Source organism: Pteropus vampyrus, unplaced genomic scaffold (genome assembly GCF_000151845.1).
Source record: "Pteropus vampyrus isolate Shadow unplaced genomic scaffold, Pvam_2.0 Scaffold25, whole genome shotgun sequence".
NCBI lineage: Eukaryota > Metazoa > Chordata > Mammalia > Chiroptera > Pteropodidae > Pteropus > Pteropus vampyrus.
In genome coordinates, this window is record NW_011888806.1 from 9,993,592 (window position 1) to 10,002,435 (window position 8,844).

The 8,844-nt window shown below is 32.8% G+C and overlaps 1 protein-coding gene and 1 pseudogene across 1 annotated transcript in view; both read right to left on the bottom strand.

The window, feature by feature from the left end:
- The window catches only part of PTPN13 (protein tyrosine phosphatase, non-receptor type 13), a 176,472-nt gene that overhangs the window by 151,885 nt on the left and 15,743 nt on the right, over positions 1-8,844 (bottom strand). The gene's annotated exons all lie outside the window — the stretch shown is intronic.
- Positions 6,565-6,683, bottom strand: LOC111737340 (annotated as a pseudogene).

The following is an 8,844-nucleotide window of genomic DNA, read 5'->3' on the forward strand; positions in this document are numbered from 1 at the left end:
GTTTGTTTCTGCTCATAACTTTATAGAATAAATTAACTTGTCAAAAGTGCCAGTAGGAAGCTTTTTAAAATATCTTCAAAAACAGGAAATAAAAGCATTTTTATTCTCATTAGTCATGCTGTAAAACCTTTACAAGTTATAGAATATCTTTTTCTCTCTAATGCCACACTGCAAAAGAAAAGGAAAGAAGGAAAGAAGGAAGGAAGGAAGGAAGGAAAGAAGGAAGGAAGGAAGGAAGGAAGGAAGGAAGGAAGGAAGGATAAAAGAAAAAAAGAAAGAAAAGTTTGGCTTTTGAACTGAGCTAATAGGCAGACTGATTTCTTGATTTGAAAAATGGGGATTGCTGAATTAATACATGCAATAGTCTTTGAACATGTGCCTGGCACATAATAATTGCTCAATATATGTTAATTATTATTATTAAAAATTTGATTAGTGAGAGATCTTGATGAATAAATTTTTTAAAAACTGTATTTTTTAGTCTTTCTGGCAGCTCACAGATGGAAATTTGATAAAGAAAAGGAAAATGCAGGCTACATTTGCAAGCACGCTAGCCTGAGATAGGCTTAACCTACAGATAAAGAAGGAAAATTCAAGCTCGTTGATCTTTTAAATATCTAATACAAAGGAAAATTTTAACTTAAAGAAGAAAAGGGCATTGCTTGCTGTTTTAGTAAGTAAACATGCTGAAACTGCATTAAAATACAGTTAGGGAAGAGACACAATTCTGGAAGCCTTCCATATCCTGACGCCTTTCATTTCTTAGGAGAAGTGGAAACAAGGTGGTGAAAAGACCCAACTCCTATAACCATATCACAGTTCCATATTCCGAAACTTCTTTTCTAACATCTCTGATTATTACATTTGGCTTAAGGTGGAGCTTTTCTAAGGATAATCCTAGTGGTTGAGAGAGAATTTCTGCAGCTAAATTTTAGAAAACTGAATTCCACAATAAGCAAGTTTCTGTTTTTCTCTTTCAATATTTCTAATTCGGTCATGGAGAAAGTTCCAGTTTAGTGTTAGTTTGTTTGTTGTACTTGCTAATCTCCATTTTTTTAACAAACATACACATCCAAAGCTTCGAGCACTGCTGCATGGGCAGGCCACCCTATCACGGTTCATATTTAATAACATTATTTCGTTTTCATGTATCCTAATGGTATTATTAACTTTTGTACTTACCTTCAACTTAGGAACATTTTACTGGTTTCCACTTAAGGAAACAATATTGGTCTAAGATTTTCTTTTTAAATAAATAAATTGAAACATAAAAATTAGATATTTAAAAAAATATTACAGCATTAAGATAATGCAGAGATTATGATAGTAGTACTCAAATAGAAAGTATAGGAAATACAAGATTAAGAAAATTCTATTCTTAAGGAGAAATGGATGACTCAGCAAGATGGTTCATTAATGGGCAAGAGAGGAACTGAAATTTTTAATTTTATTTAATTCTAATTAATTAAAATTTAAGTGGCCATGTGTGACATGTAACTAACATATTGGACCGTGAAAGTCTAGAAAACTATGATGATAAAGTTATAGTAGGTGTCTTTGCTTCCTCTTTTGCCCCCTTGTAGTTTATTCCCAAGACAGTAGCTATAGTGATCCTTTTTAAATGGAGATCTAATCATGCCACCTCTGCTTCAAGACTTCCATCACACTTAAGAGTAAAATCTCAAATCCCCACTCCAGCTAACAGCTCCCAATGAGATTTTCTCCCAGGTTACCTTTTTACTTCAACTACTCACTCTCCTCTTCAGTCAACACACACAACTTCCGCCACAGTGACCCAATTCCTAGCATTTGTCTACAATGCTCCTGACTCAAAGATCCACATGGCCTCCTCATTCTATTCAGCTCTTCATCAATTATTACCTAGCAGAAAGGCTTTCCTTGACCACCCACTCTAAAATAGGAGCATCACCCACTTCCTGTCTCTCATACATTAATCAATTATATAATTATTCATAGCATTTATAATACCTGACAATGTATTATAGATTAAATCTTTAATGACTGTCTCTCACAATAAAATGAATTAAAATTAGGTAGCTTTCAGTTCAAGATACAGACTTTCTAAATTAGAAGAGAAACTATTGAGGTAATATTCTAAAGTGGTCAAGCAGAGGGACATAACTATATGTGCGGGATGTAATATTTTCCTATATTAGGTGAATGGGGTGGCATTAGTTGACCTCTAATATGTTTCCAAGTATAATATTATATTGTCTGTAAAATACTAAAATGAATGCAAGTTAATATATTAGTCATTTTCTGACAAGTTGCTTCCTGCTTATTACAAGTAATAACTCTCAAGGTTGACAGACAGCAGGGAATGAAAGTGAGGATCAAAACAGAGTTAACTAACAAATATTCTACTGAATAATTAAGAATATTTTATACCTGTGTTGTAGAAATACACCCAACTATCAGGTTGACTCATATGAAATTGATAATATTTGACCATTTTGTTTAACTTAAAAACAACTTGCCAGATTTTATTAGCATAGTCACTATGTAATTTCTGCATCTCCACTGTTAGGGACTCAGTCATAACTTAAAAGTATTCAGTTAGAGAAAACAAATCAATTCAATAGCATATGGCTTCTTCTAAAATTTCACTTAGACTAACAAAATTTGTTGTTAGTTCCAATTGGAGGAGTATGACAGTCAGTCTTAAAATCTACAATGAATAAATCAACTAATTCTTAGGATCTTTAAAAAACAGCTAAAAACAAACTGTGTTCTAAAGTATATATTAGTACTAAACATATAGTTCAGTAGCAGATTTGAATTTGTCAGTGAATAATCAGAACTTGGACAATCTCTTATTTCTATTAATTACATCTTAGAGGTAATCAGTGCAATTACATTCCTATCAGGTTTTTTCTTAATTCAAAAACCAAATGTAATTTTTACATCTGTTGTTTTGTGATGGGCATTTCAGCTTTCTTAACCTCAACCTACGTCTAGGAGTCTGATGTTAGAGGCATTTCCAAAATCAACAATACCTTCCTTATTGGAATTGAGAACATTCCTTTTGTACTGAGATTCCTGGATGATCAAGTTTTACATTCTCCATTACAGGACTGTTCTGTTTTAATCCATGACCAACAAAGCACAACCTTCATGCCAAGAAATGAATTCTGATGGCTTTTGTTTCACTGCAAAAACTGAAAGTGATTACATTTGATAATTCCAACTGGTTTTCGACTTGACTGTTTAATTGACCATGGCAAAAGTATTCTATCAAAAGTAAGGAAATTCTTAAAGTCAAATGAAGAAATAATAACTTCACTGAGAAATGATGAAAATTCTTATGGTAAATAAGGTAATGTCTTTTGAAGAACAGTATCTTATCAATTTGGAAAATCAACTTTTATAATAGTGTAGACAAAAATACTTATGTTACAGTAAAATTTCAATATTATAATAAAGAGCAAGTCTTTTAATGAATCAATTATATGAGCAATTTAGACTGTGGTTATTTGGTTTTGTTTCTAAATGGAAGTAATATATGACTTTGTTTTCCTGCTCAGTTTATTGATAAAAATTTTGTCTTAAACAATTTGTATACAAATTTGTCTTGTACTTTAGAATACAACAAAAACTAAATAACTGAAAATTTGCTACTATTATCCTTCATCCTAATAGTAAATGGCCATGGTATTTACTTTTCCTAGCCATATATCTCTTAGCACCTTACTCTTAAAAATACCAGGATTACAATTATGAGTCAGAAAAACATTCAACTTCTGAACAGCCATTATCTCCCAATCAATGTCCTTTCTTTGCAGAATCTGTCTCTACTATAAAGGCTGGAAATTCCAGATGTTAAACATCTCAGCTTCACTGCTGTGAGGCTTTAGACAACAACCCAACCTTGCTAATGGTCCTGAGACAGATTTTAGTGATAGGAAAACCAGGGTAGATTTTCTTCCTAATAAAAAATACATGAAAGGAAAAATCTTTATTCTTTACCTTGTTATGCAGAAAAAGGTTAACATAGCTGGCCTGATGGCCAAGTTGCCTTTGGCTAGAGTCTGGGAACTTAGATTTCAGGAGGGTTCCCATCATTCCCAGAACTCATAAGAGTATACCACTATATCTAAACTGTGTACACAATGTGGTTTATGATAAACATCTACTTTCCTTCTGGGGAGTGTGGAATTTTGGTGCACGTTATTCTGAGTTACGCACATGATCAGCCCCCAATAAAAACCATGAGCATCGAGTCTTCTCATAGACATTTTATATGCGTTGTAACAACTCATTGCTGAGGTAATTAAGCACATCCTATGTGACTCCAGTGGGAGAGGACTCTTGGAAATCTGTTCCTGGTTTCCTTTAGGCTTTTTTCTGTTGCCTTTTTCCCTTTGTTAATTTTGCTTTGTACCTTCTCGTTATAATAAATCTATTGTGCTGACTCCTGCAAGTCTTCCCAGCAAATCACAGAACCTGGATTGGTCTTGGGGGCAACCACCACACTAGCCAGTGGGCTATGTACAGGCAGTACCTGGAACTGTGGCAGCCATATTTCTTGCAATTACGAGAGGACAAGCCGTAAAGATTCAAGATAATATTCAGAAGAACAGTAGGGGAAAAAAGTACGCAAGGGAAAGCTAGAGACCTTACGAATTGCATGGCTGAGTCACTGAATAAACCTTTGAAACTCCTACCTCCAGACTTATGCTCAACATTTTAAAATAAGATATTTTATCATTTACAATGAAAGAATCCTTATAAGTACCTCTCCAAGGATTCTTTAAAAACTGATTATGTAACAGTAAAATAGGGTTATCTGAAGACATTATTCTTGGAGATTTTTAAATTTTATATTAATTTCTCCAGTAAAGCAAGAAAATAAAAGAAACATGGTCAGATTTTTTAATTTCATAATATCTCTTTAAATAGTAATATCTAAGGTTGAAGAGTATCTATATTTCAGGTTACTCAAAGCTTTGTTCATTTCATCTAAGCTGTCAAATTTGTTAATATAAAATCATTGATAATATTCCTTTTATTATTCTTTTAATAAGTGCAGAAGCTGTAGTAATGTCTCACCTCTCTCATTCCTGATATTAGTAATTAGTGTCTTCCCTTTTTCCTGATCAGTCTTGCTAGAGGTTTATACATTTAACTGTTCCTCTCGAAGAACCAACTTTTGGTTTCTTTTTTTTAAATTTAATTTCTATTTATTTTTTTAATTTAATTTCTGTTTTCTATTTAATTTCTCCTGTGATCTACATTTTATCCCTTCTCCTACTTATTTTTCTGCTACTTTCCACTTTACTTATTTTTTCTAGGTGAAAACTGAGGTCATTAGTTTGAGATCTTTAGTGCTATACAATTTCCCCTAAGACTTGCTTTAGGAACTTGCATATCACACATTTTGCTATATTATATTGTCTTTTCATCTGTATTCCAAACAATATACTTTCTCATTTCCTCTTTGAGACATGTGCTCTTTAGTTTTCAAATATTTGAGGATTTCTCAGAGATATTTTGTGTGGCTTAAATAGATTTGAATGCATTAAAACTTGTTTTAAGGCTCAGAAAATGAAGTATCTTGGTAAATATTCTGTGCACACTAGAAAAGAATACACATTCTGCTGTTGTTGGGTGGACTGCTCTATAAATGTTATATCAAGTCAGTTGACTATTGTTAAAGGCTGCTGTATCTTATTTTCTATTTGTTCTGACAACTCTTGAGAAAGACATACTGAAATCTCCAACTACATTTGTGGATTTGAAAATGTCTCCTCACAGTTCTGTTTTTGCTCTGTGTATTTTGAAGCTCTAGTATAGGGGTATGAATGTTTAGAATTATTACATCTTCTTGATGAACTGACCTCATTGTCATTATGAAATCTTTTTCCACCCTGGTAGCATTCTTTGTCCTGAGATCTACTTTATCTGATATAAATACAGCTAGTTTTTTTCAAAATTAGCCTTAATATGGTATATCTTTTCCATCCTTTTACTTTTAACAAAGATTGCACATAGGTGAATTTTGATTTTTTAAATCCAATCTGACAAGCTCTGCCATTTAATTGGGGTGTTTATGCCATTTACGTTAAAAGTAATTACTGATAATAATTGGGTTTATCATTTTGGTATTTGCTTTTTATTTGTCTCATCTGATTTTTTCCCTTTTTTATTTTTTCTGCCTTTGAATAACAATTTTTATGATTCCATTTTAAAAACAAGTTTTATGATTCCCATCTCTTTTGTTTGCTTTTAGCTATAACTCTTGTGTTATTTTAGTCATTACTATAGGGTTTATAGTACACATCTTTAACTTGTCACAGTCTACCTTCAAGTGTTATTATATCACTTTATTTAAGAGCCTATAGTGGTATACTTCCATTTCTCCCCTCCCAACCTTTGTGCTATTGCCATATATTTACTTTTACATGTGTTATAACCCCCATACTATAGTATTATATTTTGTTTAAAGTCAATTATCTTAAAAAAAAAAAGTTTATTGCAAGTAAGAAAATATAAGAACATTAAAAAGTACCAATCTTTACTCATAGTTTTTTTTTTTTTTTTTTATGCCTACAGCACCTGGTCTTCCTAGGTGGTCTCCCATTCAAGTACTAACCAGGCTCCACCCTGCTTAGCTTCCGAGATCAGACGAGATCGAATATGTTCAGGGTAGCATGGCCATAGACGGTATTTTTAAAACTATTACCATGAGACTTCAGCATTATTAGTAATAGTACAAGTCAGAATACCCAAACTTAAACTTTTTTTTCCAGTTAGCTAATCTTATGTCCTAAAATGTTACAACTGTTATTAAAAATGAAGGAGAAAAGTTGTTAAATCACTTAGGTCTACAGTCCAACCAATTGGTGAGAGAGACCTGGCTGAGGTGATGCAAAGGCTGGCTCCCTGAAGAGAGAATTCATCACTTCCCCGTGACAGATAAGGATACATTTTCCCCCATTTCATAACTGTTTAAGGCACATTCTGAATTCTGTTAAGCTAGAAAAGGAGACCTGGACCCACTGTTTTCCACATCTGTGTCAATTTTGAAAAAAAAAAAAAATTAGAGTTAAAAGTGCTAACGAGTGACCTTGACCACCCAACTGGAAACAATCTGTGCTACATGTGTGAGGAATTGATGACATTTGCCAAGCTGTCTGCCAACTCCTTTACTTCTGCCTCCTGACTCTTTACTTGATACACTTTGATCTATCGCCTGTTCTATACAATATCCTACTTCCCAGATGGCAGTGTAGAAAAATGGTAAAGTACTTAAGATTTAGAGTCAGGCAGAATGAGTTTAAGCCCACCCCAACCATTTAATAGATGTGTTATCTTGGACTATTTATTTCACATTCCTACAGCTTACTTTCCTCATTTATAATAGAAAAACAATAATGGTACCTAATTATAGGGTTGTTATATGGATTAAATAAAATGATATAGGTAGGACACCATGCCCATAATAAGTGGTCGAAATGTTACCTATTATTATTTCATTATTGCATTTTGAGATTCTTGTAAAGCAGGCCTATTAATCTACTTTTCTCAGCTTTTTATTGATTCCCTTTTAAAGACATTTAAATAATAAGAAAAATATTATATATATTTACTTTCGTAGTTAGCATTTCCAGGGTTCTTCATTTTGTTTTCCATTTGTTATCACTTCCTTTCTGCCTGAAGAACATCAATATTTATTGTAATGCAGGTCTCCTGGTGATGAATTCTTTCTGCTATTATCTCTGAAAAAGTCTTTATTTCACCTTGTTTTTGAAAGACATTTTCATGGGTAGAGAATTCTAGGTTGACGGTTTTAGTACTTTAAAGATAGCGCTGCATTGTTTTTTTGTTTGTTTGCATCATTTCTGACAAGAAATATACTGTTGTCCTTATCTTTGTTCTTCTGTACAAAAGATGTTCTTTTTTCCCTTTGGCTGACTTTAAGATTTTCTCCTTATCACAGGTTTTGAGCGGTGTCTCAGTATAAATTTCTTCACATTTCTTACGCTTGGTGTTCCCTGAAAGTGTGGGTTTATACTTTTCCTCAAATTTAGGAGTTTCAGCCACTATTTATTAAATTTTTTTCCATCATGCCTTCTTTCTGTTCTCCTCTAGGGACTCAAATGTCATGTATATTAGGCCACTTGAAGTTATCCTAAAATTCAATGACGTGCTGTTCATTTTAAATATTATTTTTGTTTCATTTTGAATAATTCACATTAGTATGTCTTCAAGTTCACTAATCTTTTCCTCTGTAATGGTTAATCTGCCATTAATTCCATCCAGTGTAATTTTCATTTCAGGCATTACAGTTTGTATCTTCATAAATTCAATGTGTTCTTTATTTAACTTTTGAACATTTGGAAAACAGTCAAAAAATTGTTTTAATATACATATCTGCTAATTCTAATCTGTTGGTCCTGAGTCAGTTTGATTGATTTATCTTCTCATTATAAGTCATATTTTCCTGCTTCTTTGCATGCCTGGAAATTTTTGATTGGATGCCTTATATTGTGAATTTTATCTTGGTGAATGCTGTAATAACTTTATAAATATTCTTGGGTTTTGCTGTGGATGAAGTTAAATTACTGAAAAACTTGGAAGTTTGATCCTTTTGGGTCTAGCTTTTAAGATTTGTTAGGTGGTCCAGAGCAATGCTCAGTCTAGGGCTAATTATTCCTTGCTACTGAGAAAGAAATTATTTTGTATATTCTATCTAGTGCCCCATAAATCTTGAGGTTTTCTAGTCTGGTTTGAGGGAACAGGCATTATCTCTGGCCCTGCATACAGTAATATATCCTCACATCCAGCTCAAGAAATTTCCTCATATATAAGTGTTTCTGAGTA